A 25,965-nucleotide genomic window follows, 5' to 3' on the forward strand; every position below is an offset into this window, starting at 1 on the left:
CAAATAGATTTCTCTATTTATTGACTTCCCAACTTTTTTTTCGCTACGGTACAAACGTTTTGTAAACTCTGTATTACAGCAGTTGGAAAGTTTTATTAAATGAGTTCAAGGGTGAAGAGCCCAACTAAACCAGCCCCTCACTCCATTACGGTGACACAAAAAACACCTTAATTTCTGTTGGATCTCAATGAGAATAGTATGGAAGTCAAATCAGTCAGTAATAAGTGTGTCTGCTGTTGTTTGTGGAGTTGTTTAATGATCCTCTGCTGAGACTGAAGCTGTTTTATTTTATTTGATTTTATTTAATGTTGTAACTCAAGTCACTGTTTGTGTTTCTTGTTTATTTTCTTCAGTAATTGTAATTATTAACAGCAGGTGTTCATCAGTGTCTGAATTCACTCATTAGTGTTCATTAACTCTGTCAGGTGAACTATATTAGTTAACTAGTGTATGAAATAGTGAACAAGGACACAAAGTGTGATTTCAAACACAGACTTCAAAACATCGAATCTGAACTCTGTTAGCTCACAGTTTTCTGCAGTTGGTTACTTTCTCGAAGACAAAAATGTTACCCAGAAAGCACTGTTTTTAACAGAATATTACTGTTTTAGTGAAAAAACATTATTTTACTGTAGAATCTGACCGTTTTTTAACAGCAATTTTTTACAGTGTAGTTAAGCCTTTAAATGTCACTTTAAGCTGCCTTGAAATATATCTGGTGAAATTTTATTTACTGTCATCATAGCAGTGATAAAATAAATCAGTTATCAGAGATATGTTATTAAAATTATTATGTTTAGAAATGTGTTGAAAAAAAATCTTCTCTACGTCAAACAGAAATTGGAGAAAAATATAAACAAGGGGGCTAATAATTCTGATTTAAACTGTATGTATGTATGTATATATATATATATATATATATATATATATATATATATATATATATATATATATATATATATATATATATATATACATACATACATACATACATATATATATATATATATATATATATATATATATATATATATATATATATACATACATACATACATACATATATATATATATATATATATATATATATATATATATATATATATATATATATATAGCTTGTATTAGTTTGAAATAATGTAAGGTATAAAAAAAACTATATAGAGAGAAATAAAGTCTGTAAAATAACCAAAACATTTACTGGTAGTGTATTATTAAGTTCTACAAAGTTTATCACAAAAACACCCCAGACAATATAAGACATTTAAAATAATTTAAGACACTTAAGTACTCAAACTTGGTACGGTTGCATTGAACCGTGTCAGGGCGCGACTATTCCCCCTCCCGTCCCCCCCGCAAGTCTGCACTCACACTGCATTTTCTCTTCTGAGCCTGAGCACACTTACTTCATTGATGATGTGGCTGTTCAGTTAAAAGAAGTGATCTCACTCTGTACAGTGGAGATTTCTTTAGTTATATTGCTTTGTATCATTTTAAGTCATTTTGGGAAACGTTGACATACAGTCAAATTGTTTGTTGAACAGATCCACCACTTTTGATGATCGCACTTTCCCAAAGTCATCATGCTTCACATATTAGGAGGTTTGCTAAAAGTGGCAGCTGTCGTGCAGCAAGCGGTTGCATCTTTAATAAACTATGACCGTTTGTGTTCATTGAGAAGAAAGAATGATTAATAAATCCATAAGAAAAGTCCCTTAAAAGTAATGTTGTGTCTTCAGTTTTGCGCTTAGGCACCCTTTGCACTCACACTACAAGCATACCATGCCAAAGCACAAATAGCCCGGGCAATGCGGTCATGGTTCAAATAGCTTAGCCCAATCCTGTTCCTGGAGATCTACCTTCCTGCAGACTTCAGTTGCAACCTTAATCATAAGCACTTGTCTTTAAATACTAAGTACTCCTTCAGGTCCTACTTGGTTGGTTTAGTTGTGTTTGATCAGGGTTGGAGCTGAACTCTGCAGGAAAGTAGATCTCCAGGAACAGGATTGAGCACCCCTGGCCTAGTGTGAGTACACCCTTAGAGTATACACAGCCAGAAACTAACTCACAAACAGCATTAAAATCCTGAATGGATGGTTGAAAGTACACATCTAGAGCTATATTCAGAGAAACACTGTGGCTCTTGATATGTAGTTTCAACCATCCTTCCAAGATTTCGATACTCTTTGCTAATGTTTGTTGGAACGATGGATTCAGGAAATACCAAATATGTTTGTAATGACTTGCAAACTTAGTTGGATAACAATGGTTTTGGGAAACCTCCTGAGTGTTTCTAAACAGGTATGAATGGGAAATGGATGTTGATTTGATCTAGAGTGTGCGATGACACCTCTGACACAGTCCTCATGGGCTCTGTGATAAATATTTAAAGAGCAAGAGAAAGAAATGTTTGATTGGAAAGAGAGAGAATTATGTGGGAAAATGAAGTGGGTGTGCGTGAGGAAAGATGGAAGGCAAATGGCAGTCGACACGCTGCGCTGATTAGATATTCCTTTTGAAGGTAGGTGTGGTGTCAGGTTTGCTTTGAGAGGCTTTTCTGAGGTTGATGTTTCTGGGGTAACAAAGATGTGTCGAAGAAACATTCGCTGATGTGAAGACTTTGTTACTCGCTTTTCTGTGGCACTTTGCATACAGCTGGCTGCTAATTCATTGAGCGTTGATGTTTGGCATCTTGTGGGCAGACATGTTTGACTAACATTATCTGCCATGGAGGGTTCACGACATCTTTATTTTCACACAATGTGAATGTTTTTTTTTATGTGCTGTGAAGATATTGCATGAACAATATGCAGAAAAAAAAACAAATGTTCAATGGAAACTTTTATTTCTCAGGACTTTGAAGGAAAAGGTTAGTCTAAAATGGAATTATCATTTTATTCTCCTGTAAAACACAACAAGAGAAGTTTTCTATTTTATTGTGGACATCTTACAAACTGCTAAAATAAAAATCATACATTTACACTATAAAAAATCGGCCAGTGGTAAATTATTTTACAGTCCCTAACCCAGTTATCTTACAAACTTTTTTGATTTTTTTTTTCTTAAATAAGCACATCATAGGTACATTAATTTTCTTGTCCGCTTAGTCCCTTTATTAATCCAGGGTCGCCACAGAGGAATGAACCGCCAACTTATCCAGCAAGTTTTTACACAGCGGATGCTCGGGGTGTCAAAATTAATTGTTTCTTCTGTCCACCGCGATGCAGACGCGGACAATTCGGTATCGATTCAGTAATAATTATAACCGGTTATTATGTACTGACGTCATTTCCTTCTATGCGCTCTGTCGCGAGGGAGGTGAGCGCCGGTATTTACAACACTCAGCCAACTCAGGGTCCTAAGGGCGCTGTATGTCCAGTGGGGCGCCAGAAATGAGCGCGGTTCAGTTGGATTTGTTTTCCATATTCCTGACACACATTCAGTTATAGACGGCAATAACTCAAAAACCTCTTACCCTAAAAAGATCTAAAGTGTGTTTCCTACAGAAAGACAAAGCTAGATATGTTTCACAGCTGTCTTTCTTTTTTTCGCTCGACATTACGAGCACTGCTCCGTTTAAGCCCTCGCAATCTGCGTTTACTTTAGCCGGCAGAGCTCGCGCTGAGAGGAGCTCTCAGTAAGGGACCGTCGGAAAAGTGCTTATTTTTTTCGTTTTTCTGCTCCGCTCAGCGCGAGCTCTCCCCATTGCAAGGGCTTAAGTGTGTGTGTTTGTGTATGTGTGTGTTTGTTTGTTTGTTTGATGCTGTCTATGTTTGTGAATGTGTTTGAATGAGAGACAGTGTGGTGCTGTGTGTCTGTGTGTTTATACAGACAGCATGTTATAGCCTCCCCCCTAAAATATAACACTGTATAAAGAAAGCATCGTCAATGCACCGTGATGCACCGAGATATCGAATTGAACCGAATCGATGGCATGACAATCGTAATCGAACCATGAGACCAGTATAGGTTCACACCTCTAGCGGATGCCCTTCCAGCCGCAACCCATCTCTGGGAAACATCCACACATACATTCACACACACACACTCATACACTACAGACAATTTAGCCTACCCAATTCACCTTTACCGCATGTCTTTGGACTGTGGGGGAAACTGGAGCACCCGGAGGAAACCCACACGATGGCAGGGATAACATGCAAACTCCACACAGAAACGCCAACTGAGCCAAGGTTCGAACCAGCGACCTTCTTGCTGTGAGGCGACAGCACTACCCACTGCGCCACTGCCTCGCCCCATCATAAGTACATATTAAGTACATATAGTATAAATTAAGTGCAACCAACAGGCCTCTATTGCACATCTCCAGACATGATAGCTTTGTGAAAGAGGATCCAGAATAAAATGTTAGTTTTTCTATTATTGGAATGTTCTGAATGCCAATATAAAAACAACTCTTCCATTTATAACTCAACAAACCATGTTTTTTTATATTTTTTATAACAAAATAATTTAATTACATCATTAAATGGGTATATCACCCACCAAATGATTATGTTTTGTTCATTTACTCACCCTCAGGAAGACCATGACTTTCTCTTCTCCCATCTATCATCAGTTGCTTATCCTGGGCCAGATTGCAAGAACAGCAGTCTCAACAGGGAATTTCAGACTTCCCTCACTTTCTCCAGCACTACCAAGGGAATCACAAAAAATTTCTAGGCAATCCAGGAGTCATAGTCCTTACAACATGTCACTGGTCTTCCCTGGGACCTCTTCCCAGTGAGACAAGCTCAGAAAACTTCCCCAGGTAGGTGTCCAGAAGGAAGCTAATTGCTTCCACCTGATTGATAAAATCTTCTTTATTTCTATATCACTTTTATAATGTAGCCCCAACCAAGCAAGCCAGAGGTGACAGTGGCAAGAAACTTATTCTCTATTTCCACCTGGGGATACTCATCCCGAGGTCCTCAGACTATGTAGTGCCACAGATTCGGTCCAAGACCAGCGACGAGATGATCCCAAGGTTTCCATAATCCTGGACCAGGCCGTATCCTGAGCAGCTGCTGTGGTGATCATGGAGGAGGAGAGCATGAGACTGATTCCAGTGATCCTCCAAGGACAGACGAGTCTTTGCAGAGGTCCAGCATTCTCCAGCCCCCGGCGCCTAGACTGCAGCTCTGCACAAGACGTTTGGCCAGTGGAGAAATGGCCGTGCCCAACTGAGCCTGATTTCTCTCGTGTTTTTTTAATTCTTCACTTTCGGTAATTGGTGAAGTTTTTTCCTCGCCGCTGTCGCCACTGGCTTACATGGGTCGGGATCTGTTGAGCTGCGCATCGATGGATTAGCTCTTCAGTGTTTGGACTCTCAGTAGTGATTATTAACACACTAAACTGAGCTAAACTAAACTGGACTTAAACACTAAAAACTGAACTGACACTGTTTCAATATACTATGATCTTCTATCTGAAGCTGCTTCGACACAATTTACATTGTAAAAGCGCTATACAAATAAAGGGGAATTAAATTTAATTGTACCAAAACTCTATTAATTGATGGAAGTGGCCAACAAACCTTGGTAGAAGCCAGGGTCAATCAACGTGACCAGTTCTCCTCTGGCCAAATGTAAATTGGCAAAGCTAAGACATTGGTTAACTTGATCATTTAGAAGCTGCAGGTCTACACTACAGACTAGCCAAAGGATCAATGCAGATACTGGGGTGTTTGCAGGAGTCTTGAGGGAGTTTGCGGTCTTGATTCAATGAGCACGACAACCATGTGCCGAATTATGTGAACCTTGCGATTAAACTTTGTATCTGAGATCTTGTCCTTTCGGTCGACCATGATGAGAATGGGAACATGGATTGCTACTGAGGTCACAGTAGCAAAGAACCAAAACTTTACCAATTGACAAAATTGGTGAACAATATTACTAATGTTGTGGTCTTTTTAATCGACAATAACTTTAATTGTTATCTTTAATTGTTGTTTTAGATAATTAAGACTGCAATAAAAGGAAGGGCAAATGCAAATTTCATTATATTTTGTATACTGATAATAAAGATTCTGATTCTGATATTTCTGATTCTCAACAAACCTTGAGAGAAACCAGGCTCAGTCGAGGTGACCAGTTCTCCTCTGGCCAAACATAAAGGAGTAAAGCTGCAGTCTACGACATTGGTTGGCTAGTGAATGATAAACATTCATCATGTAGAAGTTGCAGATCCATGTAGGGTTATCACTTCAAACTAGCCAAAGGGATCCTTGCAGGGGTTTGCCTGTCACTGGGGTATTTGCAGGAATCAGTCCTGTGTTCTTGACTTATCAATGAGCACAACAACCTTCTGCCAACTCTAAGATTATGTGAACCTTGGGATTAAACCTTTTATCCGAGATCTTGTACTTTCAATCATGACCCAAACATCATGACCATGAAGTAAGTAGGAACGTGGATTAATTGTGTAAAAAAAAAAAAAAAAAACAACTACAATCCAGAAGTGACAGTAGCAAGCAATAATCCATCAACTGATGAAAGTGGTGAACAAACCTTGGGAGTAAGCAAGCTCAGTCGAGGTGACCAGTTCTACTCTGGCCAAATGTAAAGCTACAGTCTAAGACATTGGTTGGCTTGAGAATGTTGAGCCTAAATCATTTAGAAGTTGCAGGTAAACAACAACCAACAACAACAACCATCTGCCAGATCCAAGATTATGTGAACCTTGGGATTAAACCTTGTTCTTTGTGTCATGACCCAAACCTCATGACCATAGAGTAGAAACCTGCATTGATCAGTTAAATGAGAGCTTTGCCTATTGTCTCAGTTCCTTCTTCACGCAAAAAGACTGGTACACTGACCACATTGCTGTGTCACTCGGCTGCAAACGGTCCCTGTCAACACTATGCAGGTTCAGGCCTGATGCACCCAACAGGAAAGCATCCTCTGCAAATAGCAAAGATGATATCCTGTGGTCCATAAACCAGACCCCCTCCAGCCCTAGGCTGCACCTAGAAAATCTGTCCATAAAATAAACGAACATATCCAGTGACAAAGGCCAGCCCTGTGGAAAATAACATACTGCAAGCTATGTGAAGCAAGCTTCTGCTCCGACCTGACCCTATACTCCCAGAGGACCCCACAGAGAATGACATGAGGGACACAGATGAATGCATTATCCTTGTCCTTTTTTTCTTCAGATCATATTCTTTAGTAGAACATTAAAGAAGAATTTTAGCTCAAACAGAAATCCTTGGTGATTTATTAAATGTCAGTGGCAACCAGCAATTTGAGAGTTGCAGACAAAACAAAATATATACCTGTATTTATTAATGAGACATGTCTTGTGAATTTAAAAACAATCAAGAATGTGCAATAAACTGAACATTATTTACATCATTATTTCCTTTCATTCCCAGCAACCAGTCCAAGCAACATTTTTTTTACTATTAGCATATGTTGGAACCAATTAAGTTTTCAGCATTCGTTGATCAATATTATGTTTTAATATTGCACATGATATTGATATTGACCATGATATTTTGTTGTTTTTAGGTTGTGTTGGTAAGTAACCAAATTGCAACGTCTGTCTGACGTTGGACATTAACGACGGCCTGATTTTGGGTATTGACATCAACCCAATTTTCATTTACGATCAAAATGCAATGTCCCAAGATATTGGGGTACAACATCAATCTGATGTTATGTTGATGTCCTGTGCCTGCACAGTAACCAGTCCAAGCAACATTTCTTACTATTAGCATATGCTGGGACCAATTATGTTTTCAGCATTCTTTGATCAATATTATGTTTTGATATTGTAACATTCAAGTTTTTTACTGCTTGTTTGATCAATGTTATCCCAGCAGACACACAATGTCATAATATGTTAATTTTAGGTTAGATTTGAGTCTGCAGCATCTAAGGACAATATTATTTTGACGTCCAATAATGACGAGAAATGGCGTGGATGTTTTGTTAATTTTAGGTTGTGTTGGAAAGTGACCAAAATCCAACGTCAAGCCAACATCTTAATTCAACGTCATATTGACGTCAAATACTGACATTTATTTTTGAGGTATGGCAACCAAAATCCAACGTCTGATAGACATCATAGTGGTAAGATCCACAGAATATCAAGCTGAAACATTATTAGATGTTGATCTTTGGTTGATTTTAGGTTGTGTTGGAAAGTGACCAAAATCCAATCCAACGTCGAGCCAACATCCTAAACCAACGCCATATTGACATCAAATACTGACATTCATTTGTCATTTATGGCAACCAAAATTCAACGTCTGATTGACGTCACATTGGCAACATCCACACAATGTCATGCTGTAACATCATTAGACGTTGATAATTTGTTGTTTTTAGGTTGTGTTGGAAAGTAACCAAAATGCAATGTCTGTCTGACGTTGGAAATTGACGTCGGCCTGATGTTGGGTTCTGACATCAACCCAATTTTCACCTATCTATCTATCTATCTATCTATCTATCTATCTATCTATCTATCTATCTATCTATCTATCTATCTATCTATCTATCTATCTATCTATCTATCTATCTATACAATAACAATAGATAGATCTGTCTGTCTGACCTTTTCTCACTTGTGACTATTTCTCCCAATTGTGAGTTTGTAGGCCTCCGCAATTCTAACTGTTTATATATTAATGTATTTAAAACTAACATTTTACTTGTAATCAGAACATGAGTAAACAAAAATATAATGAATAATAATGAATCCGTTATACAGTTACGAGAGTAAATACAATCCACATAGAACTGTAGATGTGTCAGGTGCTTTCCCAAACAAAAACATCTTTGCTAACTGCTGCAATCTAATGTGAGTGACAGGTTTGCTGGAGGAGAGGGATTATTGCTTTTATCTGTAGGATAGAAGAAAACTGTCATGCAGGAAGGAAAAATACAAAAGGGAACAATATGGAGACAGATTCCAGGATCCATATAAGTAACTTATACAGCATGTGTCACTAGCATCAGTTTCTGTTTAAGGTCTCCATGAAGAAATGTCCACCAAAAATGAACCCTAATCCTAATGAATAAATTAAATTTACATAAAAAAAATATCGAATTACCTCATTTTAATTATCCAAACTGACCAAGCAGCAAAAATTCTTTTTTTTTTTTTGAGTCAACCAGAATGGAAGTATCTTTACATCATGTTTCATCTCACTTCTAGTCTTAGCACTTCATTGTCTCTGTTTGAGTGTCTAAATGGCGCCGCTGTATTTCATTTGGGGAGTGAACTGACCACATAACCATCTGCTGTTGTGCATTTCATTGCTTGTTTTGGCCAATCTGCATGCACAATGCTTTGAGATCACATTAAGTCTCTCATAATAGACTGCATCTTCATATCCCATAACACCCATAATTTTCCATAATGTGCCTGCGGTTAAAGTCATATTTGTCTCCATGCCTGCCTATTAGATTGCATGTATGTCGATATGCCTTAAAGCAATGATTACTCTGCAGTCTATATGCTAAGTTTGGATGCAAAACTAAGATTTTGGATGCAAACCTAAATTAATGGATGTAAAATGTATTTTTGAACTTTTAGCTGATAATTTTGACTTTACATACAATTCTGAGGGAAAAAAGGGAAGATTTGGGAAAAATTGTGCATATACACACAGAAGTTGTGATCAGTAAAACTTGATGGGAGAATGTGCACAGCTGTAAGTAAACTTCAAGTAAAAATATTTAGCTTAGATATTGACTTGATTAACTACTTTAAATCATCATAGGAGCCATAATCCTTATTAAATCAATTAAATTCTACGCAGATTTTATAAATCAGACCCTTGGACCCTTTTTGCCTCGCTATTAAGAGTTTACAACTTGCAAACCTGTTTATGTATCACAATTTGGAGTTTACATTTTGCATTCATGACTTTTTTTTTCAAGTTTACATCTCACAATTATATTTATTAGGATGTCCAGATCTGGGGCCTCATGTACGAAGACTTGCGTGGAAATCTTACTAAAACATTGCGTACGCACAAAGCTGTAAATGTGCGTACGCAGAAAAAAATTCAGATGTATGAAACACTGCGTACGCCGAATCTCACGCATATTCTTTTGTACATCCGAATGAACGTGAAACTGAGCGCAACATGCACGAGCGCAAAACCCCTCCCTGCCTCCTCCCCCGTATGAATATGCTAATGACTATGCTAATGGAAAAACCCAACGAAAAAGCAAAGGCAAAATCAAACAAAAAGAGAAACTTTGAACAGAATGTGAATTGGAGGTGCTGCTTTCGGAGGTAGACCGGAGAAAAGCGGTGTTATTTGCAAGTTTGTTCTCCGGAATTAACAACAAAAGAAAAAAATAGAGTGGGAGAGTTTAGCTGGTACGGTTAACACAGTTGGGTCTGAACATCGTACTTAAAGTGCATTTAAAAAAGAAATAGTGTGGTTTATATCTGTAAAGTGTTGCAGTACTCTTAGCAGTCTCAGTGGCGCACCTCATAAGAAGCATGTGATCATGTACTGACACGTTCTAGCATAAACTCGGCTCGAATCCAGCGTCTGATGAACTCTTTCGTCTTTTTTTCCCCGCTACATATCAGATTTTGCCCACTATTTATCACGAGAAAGACAAGTAGGAATCATCAAGAAGTTTGTGCATCATATTTTATTTGCACATTTATTGAATGGAAATGTTTCTGATTCACGCATGCAAATTCATCTTTAGATAGTGTCTTTATAGCAATGTGCGTGCTGTAGATTGCTCAGATTACATTGGGAAAACAGGCGACCGCTGCAAATTGTACTTTAATGTTTAGCTGGTCAACTGTATGGTATGGAAATCTTACATACCTACTATATGAACCCGTCTCATACAGCTGCCATTGCAAGGATCAGACACTTTGTAGAGAAGAATTTAACACAACTGCCTCTAGGAGTCGCCAATGGAAATAAAACAGACACGCACAAAAAATGTGCGTACGCCTGCCAGAAAGCTGCCGTGAACCTGCGCACATTCCCACGTTCAGTTCATTGTTAGTAAATCCAAACGTGAGCGATTCTGAGCGTGAAACCTGGCGTACGCAAAGTTTTTGTGCGTACGCAGCGTTGATACATGAGGCCCCTGATCACCTCCCAATCAGGACGAAAAATCGAAAAGTGAAGAATTGATGTTATTTATTACTCGATTTATTATTCTCCCTGCATTCGCGTAGGTTTCCTCCGGGTGCTCCGGTTTTCCCCACAGTCCAAAGACATGTGGTACAGGTGAGTTGGGTAGGCTAAATTATCCGTAGTGTACGAGTGTGTGTGTGTGAATGTGTGAACCCAGAGATGGGTTGCGGCTGGAAGGGCATCCGCTACGTAAAAACTTGCTGGATAATTTGGCGGTTCATTCCACTGTGGCGACCCTGGATTAATAAAGGGACTAAGCCGACAAGAAAATGAATGAATGAATGTTTTACTTGATTGTTCAAGCTACCTCGCAGAAGTGCTCTTTTTGTTAACAGAGTTGCTGAATGTTCAAATAATGTTATTAAATAAAAAATAAGGAGCATCATGGATCTGTTTCTTCACTCTTCTTTTTTTTAGCATTATAAAATTATCAAATCGGCTTTTGGTATTGGTAGATACTCAAAATCAAAGAATTCAGAATCAGGGGCAAAAAAAACCCTTATTGGGACATCCCTAATATTAATATCTTGTACTTATGACTTTTTCCCAGAGATGGGTTGCGGCTGGAAGGGCATCCGCTGCGTAAAAACTTGCTGGTTAGATTGGCGGTTCATTCCGCTGTGGCGACCCGGGATTAATAATGGGACTAAGCCGACAAGAAAATGAATGAATGACTTATGACTTTATTCTCTGAATTTTGCATTTAAAGGTCAGGATTTAAATTTTATATCTCACAAGTATGACTTTTTATAATATAATTGAACCCTTTTCAACATGTTTTGTTATTGTTTCACTCAATTGTAAATTTGTAGGCTATTTCTACATGCACTTTTATCTTAGAAATCACACAGCTGTCTGTATCTTGCCATTTTCATCTTATAAATATTAATAAATATAATCTATTATTTCTAAATGTTTTATAATTTAAATTATTCCTTATTTTATTATTATTGTTTTATACCACATGTCATCTTAATTTTCCCAGAATTGCATGATTTAAACATGCAGCTGCGAGTTAATTATTTGAAATCATAACATTCAATAATTTATAAATTTTTCTTCGGCTTAGTCCCTTATTTATCAGGGGTCACCATGGCGAAAATGAACCGCCAACTATTCCAGCATATGTTTTACGCTTCGGATACCCAATCGAGTACTGGGAAACACCCATACACTCTCGCACTCATACACTATAGCCAATTTAGTTTATTTAATCCACAACAACATGGAGAGAACAAGCAAACTCCACACAGAAATGCCAACTGGCCCAGCCAGGACTCGAACCAGCAACATTATTGCTGTGAGGCAACAGTGCTAACCACTGAGTTAGCATGCCACTGAAATCATAACATATTTAACCTAAACAGTGACTTAATTGAAACACTGTAAATCATTATATGAGCCTTAATTCTTATTAAATAAATTAAAATATATTCTGGCATCGACGAGGCAGTGGAGCAGTAGGTAGTGTTGTCGCCTTACAGCAATAAGGTCGCTGGTTTAAAACTTGGCTGGGTCAATTGGCGTTTCTGTGTGGAGTTTGCATGTTCTCCATGCATTGGGTAAACTAAATTGTCCGTAGTGAATGAGTGTGTATGGATGTTTCCCAGAGATGGGTTGCGGCTCGAAGGGCATCCGCTGCATAAAAAACATGTACTGGATAAGTTGGCGGTTCATTCTGCTGTGGCAACCCCGAATTAATAAAGGGACTAACCTGAAAAGAAAATGAATGAATGAATGAATGAATGAATGAATGAATGAATGAATATTCTGGCGTCCACTTTTAGGAAGGTTTCAACTCAAATTTTATAAATCAGGCCCTTAAACTCTTTGTATCCCAATCAAAAGCTTACATCTTGCAAATCTGTTTACATGTCACAATTTAAAGTTTTACATATTATAATTTACATCTCACAATTCTTGAAAATCTGAGTTAAATTTATACAATTATATTTATATCTTGAGCTTATGACTTCCTCTGAATTTTTTATCTCATTTTAAATTCAGATATTAAATTTTATATCTCGCAAGTGTGCCTTTTTCTTAGAATTCTGCATTTATATCTCACAATTGACCCTTTTTTACCCAGATATTTTGTGGTTATTTTGCTCAGTTTATTCATCATTATTATTTTGCTCATTTCTGTACTTTTATTTTAGAATTCTGAGTTTTCACGTCAATCTGTACCTTGCCATTTTAATTTTATTCATATTTAATAAAATACCCTAAATACCCTAATTTTATATCCTAATTTTTACGTTTTGTACCACATTGTTTAAATAACAAATCTATTTGTGCCATTTGTGGACTCATTGGCGTGCTGGTCTTAAATAGAGGTGTGTTAAGGCGCATTATTGGCGCGTTGCTATTTTGAAGAGGTGAAGTAGACTGTGCCATTGACTAACTAAAAGCAGGTCTAAACTTCAGTGAAGAGTGCGTTATTTATTTGCCTATTTTATTATCTATAAATTATATTAAAATTTAATTGAATTATTATTAATTATACCACATTTTATCTTTTCTCAGAATTGAATGATTTAAACTTGCAACTGCATTTAATATACAAACTCAGAATTCTGAAAGTAAAAGTTATTAAAGTAGAGTAAAAGTTGACTCGATATTGCATGATAAAAACAAATCCCAATTCTGAGAAAAGCCTGCAAAGAAAAAAGTCAGAGAAAAGCCTGCAAGAAAAATATATTATATGATCTCAGAAATGCAGGACAAACTCACCTACCAATTACCTTTTTAATCCATGCCAGAAACAAGCTGCAATAGTTTACAGTATGCGTCATTGTGTGTTTTACAGAGTGTGTTTTTATATAAATCAATGCTTGCGGTGTAAGTACCAGTAATCAGTGCGGGTGAATGCAAATGCTTCATATATTTTCCGACTGGATCACCTGAGGCAGTGGAGTAGGTCATGCGTGAATATTCTCTCTCCTCCCGATGCAAACAGGCTCACACATCCTCCCCAACTGAAAGACGAATTGCAAATGTCAGTACACTGAGTTGACGAAGCCTCAAGCTTTCCACCAAATGATTTCAGTTCTGAGATCTTACAGAAATAGTCTATTTGTGAAATCGGATAAGATAAATTATATCAAATTAGCCGGCACTTTTACCAATCTGTCCACATAATACAGCTGAAGTGCCAAAAATGTGATATTCCAACCAGTCCATCAAAGTAGTTATCATATAATGCTGGCTGCAAGCGAGTTGCTTTCGTAATGTCTTGCATTTATTCATTCATTTTCTTTTCATCCCTTTATTCATCAGGGATCGCCGCAGCAGATTGAACCGCCAACTTATTCAGCATATGTTTTACACAGCGGATGACCTTCCAGCTGCAACCCAGTATTGGAAACATCCATACACACTCATTCAAACTCATACACTACACCAATTTAGTTAATACAATTTACTTATTGCGCTTGTGTTTGGACTGTGGGGTAAACCAAAGCACCTGGAGGAAACCCACACGAACACAGGGAGAACATGCTCCACACAGAAATGCCAACTGACCCAGCCGGAACTCGAACCAGTGACCTTCTTGCTGTGAGGCAACAGTGCTAACCACTGAGCAACCGTGTCACCCCTAACGTCAAATTGATTTGCAACTTTGTTTTATTATATATTTTTTGATGCTGTATTAATGTCAAGGTGTCCGCTGGTAAGCCTGAATTCTGCAAGAACAACTGCTTGAATGTACATTATCCATTAATTGTTATTAAAAAAAATGTTGCATCTGTTTGGCCATGGTGGCATTGATAAATATCATAACAAATGTATTGCTCATTGTTAATTTCAGCTAATGGATGTGTTGTCCCAACACAAACTGATTACAGTAAGTTAACATAATTGTTTTTACAATACTTAACTGTTTCACACTCACCACGATCACAGTCACCTGAATTAGCCCCACACCTGTACATCATCACCAGTTATCACCTCATAAAAACCAGTTCCATTCAGTGCCCGGCCTCTATGCATTACGAAGGATTGCACTCTCCTCACGGTCAGAGCCCTATTGTACACCCGGTGCAATAAGGTGCAAGTCGTGAATGACGCGATTTGTTGCTATTTTCAGACCAGCGCAACCCTAATTTTTACGTTTTGTACCACATTGTTTAAATAACAAATCTATTTGTGCCATTTGTGGACTCATGGGTGTGCTGGTCTTAAATAGAGGTGTGTTAAGGTGCATCGTCGGCGCGTTGCTATTTTGAAGAAGTGAAATAGACTGTGCCATTGACTAACTAAAAGCAGGTCTAAACTCCAGTGAAGAGTGCGTTATTTATTCGCCTATGTGGGTTCAAACACGTACACATTGCTTAATACACACAGGATGAGGAGGATTATTATTTTCTACATAAATATAAAACCACTGCCTCCATGCCTTCACCTCTGGGGCTTTTTCGGTTTATGTACGACAGTTTGCATTTGTATGATGTTATTATTATTGGCAGTATTATTTATTATATGCATATTTATTTTTGTTTTAATAAAAACAAGTTTAGATTTGTCCACCTGTCGGGTTTTGGAGACGTCTGCATCACCATACGGGGCATAAGAATAGGACAATTGTTTGGATGTAACTCAGTTTTTTGACCTCACTTTGTTATTATTGTTCATTTTTTCGATTGCTGGAAACTAGAGCAGAATTTGTATGTATACAAGTTGTGTGTATATATATATATATAAATATATATATATATATATATATATATATATATATATATATATATATATATATATATATATATATATATAAACACAACTGAATATATTTGTTCAAATAGAGCCCTGTGTCATATACTAAATCAGTTTACTTAGCTCTCCTCTCCTATTATCTCCAGCGTAGTTACTTCTTGTCCCTGCTCTGGTTGTCGTCAATTTCCCAAGTTCCCCTATCTGTGTATCTGGCTTCCATATCTCCTCTGGTCCACCCAATTCATCTGGTCATTCCAAATTAACCCTGCAATAGATCTCCCTGCAATCACTGAGCATTGTTAACACTCTGCCACCTTTTACAATAACTGTTATCATACATTTTAAACCACACTGAACAGAACTGAACTGAACTTCAACTCTGAAAACTAGACTGACACAATTTACTAAAACGACTATGTTAAGTTGCTTCTGTAGAAGTCCATCTATTAGCCCAATGATGAAACTAACAACATGGTCGAAGGTTAAATGCATGTAAGCCTTTCCTAGTGCTACTGAAAAGAATTTAGTTATTTCTTAAAGTTTATTAATATCTGTTTTTTTAGCTCCCAATTTAATCTGACTCCAATTTTAAGTGATCATATTTAGACTGTATTTCTAATTGTAGGAACAGATCACATTCATCATTCATGACTTAATTTAGAGTTTTGATTTATATCTGATTCCTTACTCTTCAGTTGTATGTTCATTAGGGACCAAATGCCGCTTAGAGTTTCACGCCCCGGGTTTGCATGTCTTCTCACGAACAGTATGTTGACACTCTGAAGTTAGTCAGAGGATGTAGGGTTAGCTAATACTTTAAAAGTCTGGTTGCCAACTGCTCACTCATCCTTAAAAGTAGTAGATTTAGCCATTTCCAGACAGCTTGCTAATTTTAGCAATTAGATGATTAAAGATCTCCATGCTGTCTTGTCAAAACCATCCAGTACAGTCATATGTGCCTTTGGGCTCTATTTTGTCGGTCCATGCGCAAAGCACAAAACGCAGGGCGCAAACGCATTAAGGGCGTGTCACAATCCACTTTTCCTAATTTAAAGATGGAAAAATCTGCTTTGCGCCATGGCGCATGGTCTAAAAGAGTTAATTTTCTTAATGAGTTATATGTGTGTTTTGAGAATAAATTTAATCTCCCATTCCCTTTAAGAGCCAGTTGCGTCGCGCCATAAGCGCATTGCTATTTACATGACGTAAAGTAAGTGTAAGTGGAAAAACTGAGCATTTCACATGCAAGAAAACAGTTCAACAGAGCATCTGCAGCACGAGAATGAGAGAAAAGGCATCTCAAACTCTAGTTTCACTTTCGCTCTCGTGGATGGGGAAACCTTGTACGCAAGACTTCATCTAACCTATAAATAATTAATTTAGTTTGTTAAGCAGATTTGTTTTAAAACTATTTCTCAATTCAGTTCTACTTTCCAGCAATAAATGAACAATAATAACGAAGTGTGGTCAAAAACCTGAGTTATATCCTAATACACATGCTGTGCCCAATATGGTCTAAACCTGACAGGTGGACAAATCTAAGCTTGTTTTTAATAAAACAAATATAAATATGCATATAATAAATAATACTGCTAATAATGATTACATTTTACAAAAGCAAATTGAATGAACTGAATAAGCCTCCTGAGATGAAGAAAGTATGAAGGCAGTGGTTTTTAAATTCATGTAGGCTAGAAAATAATATGTTTTGTAATATTTTAATCATTTATATTTGTATCCTATATTTATCCTTATTATATCCTATATATATCCTTTATATTTTAAATCTTTTTAATATGTAAAGATATTTGCATATTGCTCTACATCTTGAGTTCATTAAACAGTGTGCAAGCCAGGCGCACTCTGCGCCAGACAATAGACCGGCTTTGTTCTGGTCTAAAGAACAGACTCTTATAGTTTCCCAAAATAGCAACACTCCCAAAACACGCCTGCTTTTTAAGACCTGAACGCCTATGGGCGCAGATATGAGCGCAAATGCATTTGCTATTTAAACAGCATGGCACAACACCTCAAAACGACTCTTGCACCAAGTTGAAAGTATCAAAAACAATTGCGTCGCCTTGCGCCACATTGCGCCGTGTGTATGATAGGGCCCTAAGAATCAATCTAATCATGTCGAATCATAAAGGTAGCGCAAGACTCCACTTAATCTACTGGATATAAAAAGATTTCAGGAAAATTCAAAATGAATCAAAACTTAACATTTTATTTGTCAGGTAAACTTGTATTATGCCAATTACATAATAAAACCATCAGAAAGCCAATTCAGAGATGATACAGTAAAATAACAACATCCATTACTCAAAGATAAATCAAAGAGTTAGAGAAGTACGTTGCAGCATAAGTCTCAGAGATGCTGGAACGGTGTGTCTTGGCTGCAAGATCCCAATTATATTTGTTCACATTTCCTTTAAATACTCAACTCAGAACAAACAGCTATAAATTCAAGACAATCACCGAGACCCTTGCTTGGTGAATTTGAGGAGTTAACTATCTCTAAGGAGGGGGAGCATCTGGCAAAGATCTCGTCAAAGTCAAAAACCAAATCAACATATACAACTGAACTATTACAGTGACATTAAGACCACTTTATCAATCACACAGAGACATTTAACATGATACCAAACATGAATATAGTGCTACAAGATACACCATATTAAAACCTTGGACATTTTATCTGAAAATGTAAATGATCTGCTCTGATCAAAAGGTAACTTAAGGGTCAAGAAGGGGGGCTTAAGGTGAAAGGAGAAGGGTGAACTTTCTCACATTCCCCCCTGGTGAAGTGTAGCTTTGTGTTTCCAGCCTATTGTCAACTGTCTCAGGTTAATTTAAATAGAGCAGTTGAACAGCCGGTTTTCTGATTTCTTCTCAATTGTTTTATTGCATCTCATGAAATTCCATAACAGTTCTCATGGTCTGCTATTCTGAAGAGATTAAGCCATCTTTACACTTCGACACAGTCTACATTGTAAAAGCGCTATAGAACTAAACATGAATTAAATACATACATCTCTGGTTCAGTCTGCTTCTGTGACAAATATGACCCAGTTAATAGTCAGGAAAACACTTTTAACGTTGGTGAATCATAAACATATATTCTACCCTTTGCATATACTCTGTTTGCACCAAGATCTGAGCCCCATTTCATACATCCCATTGCATATATTTTAATGCTAGTCTTTATTATTTTGTGTATTCTTACATCTTATTGCTGGTCTCTGAGAGCACGCAAGCAAATTCTGTTGCATTAATGCAATGACACTAAAATCTCATTTGTCAAACATCTATAATCCAGTCCTTGTCGTCTCTGACTCCATAACCTTCCAATGCCATGATCTCCAAACCTGCACATGTAAGATAAACACCAACAATCCCCCAGTTTCCCGCCCTTTCCCTGTTTGTGTGCATGCGTGTTTAAGTTCTGCCCCTTTTAATTCCCACGCATCTTCGTTGTGTACAGTATGTCGTTGCTCATGCCAGCTGCTCTCCGAGAGCCACAGGAGTTCCCTTAGTTTCCATGTTTTAATTAGGCTCTGTGGGTCAACACGCATTTAAGCGCTACAGCTCACTCACACCTACACGTGCGCACACATGCACTTTTCTTCTCACCGAAATCAGCTATATCTCGGCTTTATATGGAGTCCCAGCAGGCTGTCTATATCCATGCTTTAATGAATTAAGGTCAGGGGAACGGTAAAAGGGAAATAATGATCAAACGTGGCTTCCTCATTTCCAGTATGTGCATTTTTTTTAGGTTTATTGAAAACGAGGGTGTAGGAAAAGGTGACATTATAGGGTTTATTTTTAATTGTGAGTGCATGTGTCACTTTTCTCAGCATCGCTAGATTTCAAACATCAGTAAAACACCTCGTCTGCACCCAAAACCACACATACAGTACCTGATAAATGTCTTGTCGTCGATCCTAGTTGTAAGCACAACAAATAAAAGCTTGACTTCTAGTTGATAATTTAGAAAAGGGGCATATGAGTCAGATAAATCATCTGTTGCACTGATCACAAATACTGCAGAAGACCTATTGGAATCTCCATGGATTCAAGATTCTGACAGAAATCAGGAGTCAAGTTTGGTAAAGGAAAAATCATGGTTTGGGGTTAAATTCAGTATAAGGGCATGCGAGAGATTTGCAAAGTGGATGGCAACATCGACAGTCTGAGGTATCAAGACATTTGTGCTGCCCATTAAATTACAAACCACAGGAGAGAGCAAATTCTTCAGCAGAATAACGCTCCTTCTCATACTTCAGCCTCCATCAAAGTTCCTGAAAGCAAAGAAGGTCTAGGTGCGTCAGGATTGGCCAGCCTAGTCACCAGTCATGAACATTATTGAGAATTTTTTGTGGTAAGATGAAGGAGGAGGCATTGAAGATGAATCCAAAGAATCTTGATGAACTCTGGGAGTGACAAGACTTTTGGCTTAGAAAAGCCTAACAGCCTTAATTAAAAATTTAAAAATTTTCTTTTTAAAAAGTTTTGCCATAATTTGTGACAGAAAAGTTTTTATTCGGCCATCTTCATTTTATCTAGGCTTTTTAAACCAGTAGGCATCTTAATTTCATTTCTATGGCGTGAATTATGCAAAGGTTTTAGTTTAGCACTGTTTACGTGGTGAACATTGTGCTCGTTGTGTCTCTCTCTCTTGCTCTCTCTCTCTCTCTCTCTGTGTAGTTTACATGCTTACATACTTGTGCTACATGACAATATAAAACCTTTTTGTTGTAGTATATGAGATTTAAGGTTTGCGACTGTTGAAGTCTGTTCTGAAATAAAAGTGTCAGTTCGGATCTACCTGCTTACACTGCAGACACGAGGACACAGATCTGATTCATATTGGATAAATTTCCACATATAGACAAGGCCTTAGTGTGAATTGTGGGAGTAAATTCCAACTCTGTGGGAGTAACTCTATGATTTCAATAAAAATCATTGTAAGACCTCTTTACATTCATTCTTAGGCAACACAATACCATGATTAATTAAATTGTTGATTTATAAGAACTTCAAAATCAAACATTTGGTCAGTTTGCACCAAAATCGGATCTGGATTGGTTTGAATCTAACATTAAAATCAGATCATTATAAAACAGCAAAGATAAGAACTTACAAATCAAACATTTGGTCAGTTTGGACCAAAATTGGATCTGGATTAAAATCTAAAATTAAAATCAGAACATTATCAAACCCAACCATATACAACAAAACGTCAAGTGAAATTTCAAGTAGTCTCATTTTTTTTTTTTACAAAACTCTATCAGCAGTTTGTTTCCATTTTACACTAAGGATTATGTACACTATTAATGGCTGTAAATATAGATTTTTGTTTTCTTTACATGCAGGTGAAAATTACATGTTAGTTTGAAGTCTCCTGTAGTCGCTTTGGTGTGTTCAAACCAGCCTGATCTCACGAGGAAACGTAAGTATTTTACGTTTTGTCAGTTTAGTGGCAAATTCAGTCGTACGAAAATGTACGATTTTAAAAAGGAGGTGTGGTACCCAACCCCACCTCTAACTATCATTGGGTGATGAGCAAATCAAACTAAATTCCACGAATTAGATCGTATGAATAGCCACTAAATCAAAAAGTTACGAATTACCATGAGATTGCGTTGGTTCAAACACTGCTTTTCGGCTGAGAATCAGCCAACAAGAGACAACACAATATATTTTACAACTGCTAGATCTTTTGAAATTAGTTTAGTGTGTCTGCCTTTAAGCACAATCCTGTAGAAGTGTGTCCAATTCTGTGTCACGTTATGCATCAGATGGTCCGCTATCAATTGGGGCTAAGACAAAAGTTTATCTTAAAGGACTCCTAAAATAATGTAAATCATCACTGCCTTTGTTGTTGAGCCAATGTAAATGCTATCAATCGATTGAATGGGCATTATCAGTGGTTATCAGCTGATAGATATGGGTCAGTAGGGGCCTTCTGCACCTACTAGTAGGCTCAGAAAGCTTTTAGGATCCATCCACATGGTTAATCAGCTATAAATCACATATAGCTGCGCCCAGAAGTTAACAAGAATTATTTATGTCCTTTATTAAATTTCCCATTACTTGTATTTTATTAACGTCTACCCCTACCCCAACCCTAAATTCAACCAGCACGGTAATGTAAAAACAGATCTGGAGTCTACTCTATTAGTATAGCTGATTAGCCATGTGGATGGATGAAAACAGCCTTCTGTGCCTACCATATCTATCAGCTGATAACCACTGATAATGCCCATTCAATCAAGTGATGACATTCCAACCGGGTGTATTGTTTCTTATAAATCCAACGTTGTGCTGTTTGAGAGTGTCTGAATTGAAGGTATGTCTGTGTTCAGATCCATACACTGCTAAAATAAATAATTAAATGAATAAAATACAGAAATCGTTTTGCCTTTAAGTATTTTCATCATTGTTTCAAATAGATTTAAACATCCTCAAAACTAGATGCATTTCACATAAAGCAAATAAATCTTGAATTAAGCTTTTCTTTCCCCGTTGGCACAAACAAACCTCGCTTGTTATATTTATGCGTGCGAATGCCAATGAAGTACGAAATGTAAACTTACTTCAATCAAGCTGGGGAGAACTAGCATCAGCATTCATCTCAAGGGCAGTTGGTGAATAATCATCGTAAGTAGATAATTACATCGGTTTCTCCTTCCGAGACCTAAAACATGCACGCAATCCAAAGCATCAGCAACAACCTAGAAAATGTTTACCAACCACCCAGAAAACCATGGAACTATACAGTACATAGCAATCGACTTACTTTTTTCTGTCTGGGAGAATGCATGGCCTTAAAACTTCAAACCACAGGCTTTCTGGGTAGGCTTTATCTCATGCCAAGCTTCTTTTTTTGCCATTTTTTCCCTAAGTTTTCCAAGTGTTATTTTTTTTGCTCATTAAAAACACTACTTCCTGAGCCAATCAACCTGGAAGAGCAAATAAAAACATTTAAACTGCTCATTAAAGGAAATGTCTAATCACTCCATCACATAGCAGCAACGTGAAGCATTTAGGCATGTTGCATGATCAAGATCTACTTAAGCTCATACTGACCATCAGAATGGGGTACAAAAGTGATTTAAGTGATGCCAGACAGGCTGGTCTGAGTATTTGAGAGATTGTTGATCTACTGGGACTTTTATATGCATGTTTTTAGAGAATGGCCTCCAAAAAAGAAAAAAACACATGCACTGTATAAACTGCAGGGTTCCACACAATTCATTTATGCTGTCCCAACACAAATCAATTAAGTAACTTAATAAATTTGAGTGGATTGAACATAAAACAACTAAGTCGTCCCAAAATAAATCTCATGAATTGTGTTGTTTCAGTACGTTTTGTGAAGTCTATTTATAAACAAATTTCAAGAGGATTGTTCACAGCTGTTCCAACTTTAGCTAATGACTAATTATCCTATCAGACGATCCTTAACTCACTATAAACTTTTCTCATCTCAATATCTTCGTCTCGAAGAACCCAACCCCCCACCAGTCCCTACTTTCCCTCCTTTCAAACGGGCGACACGGTGGCCAGTGATTAACGCTGTTGCCTCACAGCAAGAATGCTCCTGGTTTAACTATCTTTCATTTCTTTGCAGAGTTTTGCTCGTTCTCCTCGTGATCGCGTGGGTTTTCGGTCCTCCGGTTTCCTCCCACAGTTCAAAAACAAGCACCCTGAACAATTAATATAAATATTTTAGCCAAACTCTGGGAACACCTTCTCAGCATCCATATCTGACACTTAGCTACAATAAGCAGGAGGGGGAGTCATCGAGATCTACCTAAGCTCAAACTCCCCTCTCGTCCTGCAATGGGAGGGAGCCCAGGGCTCGAGGATCTTATAAGCTCAGGGCTCTCTCCAGCAACAGCACGCCAAACAAGCTTTATAATCAATCATCAGCTAAGTGTGAACTCTTGAAAAATAAGTAGTTTAAACAAGCAGCAACATTTTTTTTTTTGAGTAAGCAACAAATCTGTGAAGAAAACTGCATTGATAATGCCTTAATATTAACCAGAATGGTTTGAGTTATAGATTTTATCATAGATAGTTTTTTTATCATTTTATTTTTTAAAAGCATGATGGTAAAACATGAACGCTGTAATGAATGTATTAAAACATGTGCTTGTTGGATGTAAAAGTTCTTAATAATGTCAAAAAATACAAATTTGTGCATCTCCTGACTTCTATGCGCAGCCGTTGTTGCTGGTGTGTTTGGGGAAATTTTCGTACCCCTTGGTTTCGAGTGTGGTCCTGAAAAAAAATCAGTTTCAAGGGGTATCTAGCTGTTTCCCTTAGCTGTACACCTTCAATCTAAAGAGAATTGGGACACCCCTACCCCTTCACGTGAACACGCAAAATGAAGGGTAGGGGGAAGTGGAAGGGCTACGGGGTAGAATGAGGATAGGGCCTAAATCAGCTAACTAGATGCAATCAAGGTCTGCAGAAAAAAACATTTCTGAACATAAAACATATCAAACCTTGAAGCAGATGAGCAACAGCAGCAGAAGAAGAGTACAAATAATACTTCAAGAGTTCACACTTAGCTGATGATTGGTTCTAAAGCTTGTTTGGCATGCTGTCCCGGGAGAAAGCCCTGAGCTCATAAGATCCTCGAGCCCGGGGCTTCCACTTGTTTGCAAGGCGAGAGGGGTGTTTGAGCTCAAATAAACTTCACATATCCTGTAAGCTAAGAACAACAGACTGAAGCTTCAAATCATATGTGTTCAACAAAATTGAACATTAGAAGACTGAAGGCAAGGGGGGGCGGGGATGGTCCAACTAAAGCTGCGGTCAGAGTTGACTTTTCTCCCCATAGGCTTCCATTCATACGCACAGCGAATGCGTCAGACCGGAAACGCAGGGTCATGCGTTAATATTCGCAGTTTGCTGCCGTGCAAAGTTCAAGCTTGGTGAACTCTGACCTGCAAAATAGCATCACTTGACTGCGTGAGACCAATCGAAGATCAAAACATGACCTCTCTGGACCGAAATTTAAAACATGGAGCAATCGCTCGCTTTTTTTAATGACTAATAATTTTGTTTAATCCTGCCCCTTTTTGCAACGCCGTACGACAGAATTTCGCACACACAAACTCTAATGTGATTGCAGCTTAATCAAGGTGTTCAAGATAGCTAGTGTCTGGTAGTCTTGAACAATTTGATTAGTTGGATCACCTTGGTTAGTTGGATCAGCTGAGTTTGATTAGGGTTGGAGCAAAACTGTGCAGAGCTGCAGCCCTGCAGGAATTCAGTCCTACGGTAGGCTGTTGGTGGCGCCAACTGAACAGCACTTACTGTAAATGCCACAGAATGGGTACCTTGTTTCCACAGTGGGCCCATCTTGTGATCATTGCCTCCAGAAAAATAACACACCATGTCAAAATGCTCGAATAATCTCAAACTGGAGTCTTAAACATCACTACACTCAAATTGCTCCACATTTACCAGATCTCAGTCCAACAGACAATGCTCCTTTGGGATGTGCTGGAATGAGAGATTCACATCATAGATGTGCAGCTAATAACTCTGCAGCAATTGCCTGAAGCCATATGTCAATATAAAACAAAAATCTCAGAGGAATGTTTTCAGCATCTTATAGAATCTGTGACAGTTCTGAAGAAAAAGGGGTTCAACCCTGTACTAACTGCATAAAGTAAACCAGATACACCTAGCTAAAAGGAATAGATAACGATGAAAAAAAATGGAAATTAAGACAAATATACAGTGAAGGCACATGGTGACTAAATATAGTGTATAAGTTTTATGATACTTCACGCCAGTTTTATGAATTATGACACTGGTCACTATCCACATTCATTAAACAGATACTGATGCATTTTTCCGAACACCTCTCATGGAGCTTAAAGGTCCCGTTAAGTGCTTTGAAAAGTGCATTTTTACTCAATGTTTGACGTAATCTCAACTGAAAAAATGACAAGAGGGTGGAACAAAGAATAGCTCCTTCCCTTTTTAAAAAGTAGCCAAGGGCATTTTGTTTTGATCACAGGCGGTTCATTTCGCTGTGGCGACACCTGATTAATAAAGGGGCTAAGCCAAAGGAAAATGAATGAAGGAAATTTGCC

General features: G+C 37.7%; 2 long non-coding RNA genes across 5 annotated transcripts in view; one reads left to right on the forward strand and one right to left on the reverse strand.

Moving 5' to 3' along the window:
- The window catches only part of LOC137495558 (uncharacterized), a 386,993-nt gene extending 379,646 nt beyond the window's left edge, over window positions 1-7,347 (forward strand). Inside the window, exon 5 of the long non-coding RNA XR_015490865.1 lies at window positions 4,543-7,347. This is a non-coding gene — a long non-coding RNA (uncharacterized LOC137495558). The remainder of the gene's footprint in view (window positions 1-4,542) is intronic.
- LOC141385758 (uncharacterized) overlaps window positions 1-25,965 on the reverse strand; it is a 68,770-nt gene that overhangs the window by 27,230 nt on the left and 15,575 nt on the right. Inside the window, exons 3-4 of one of the 4 annotated variants that reach the window (XR_015490942.1) lie at window positions 22,444-22,544; window positions 14,032-14,106 (exon numbers count right to left, since the gene is read on the reverse strand). The exons of the other annotated variants lie outside the window; for them this stretch is intronic. This is a non-coding gene — a long non-coding RNA (uncharacterized LOC141385758). The remainder of the gene's footprint in view (window positions 1-14,031; window positions 14,107-22,443; window positions 22,545-25,965) is intronic. 4 annotated transcript variants of the gene reach the window in all.

The sequence above is a fragment of the Danio rerio genome, chromosome 5 (assembly GCF_052040795.2).
Source record: "Danio rerio strain M-AB ecotype USA chromosome 5, GRCz13ab, whole genome shotgun sequence".
Classification (NCBI taxonomy): Eukaryota; Metazoa; Chordata; class Actinopteri; order Cypriniformes; family Danionidae; genus Danio; species Danio rerio.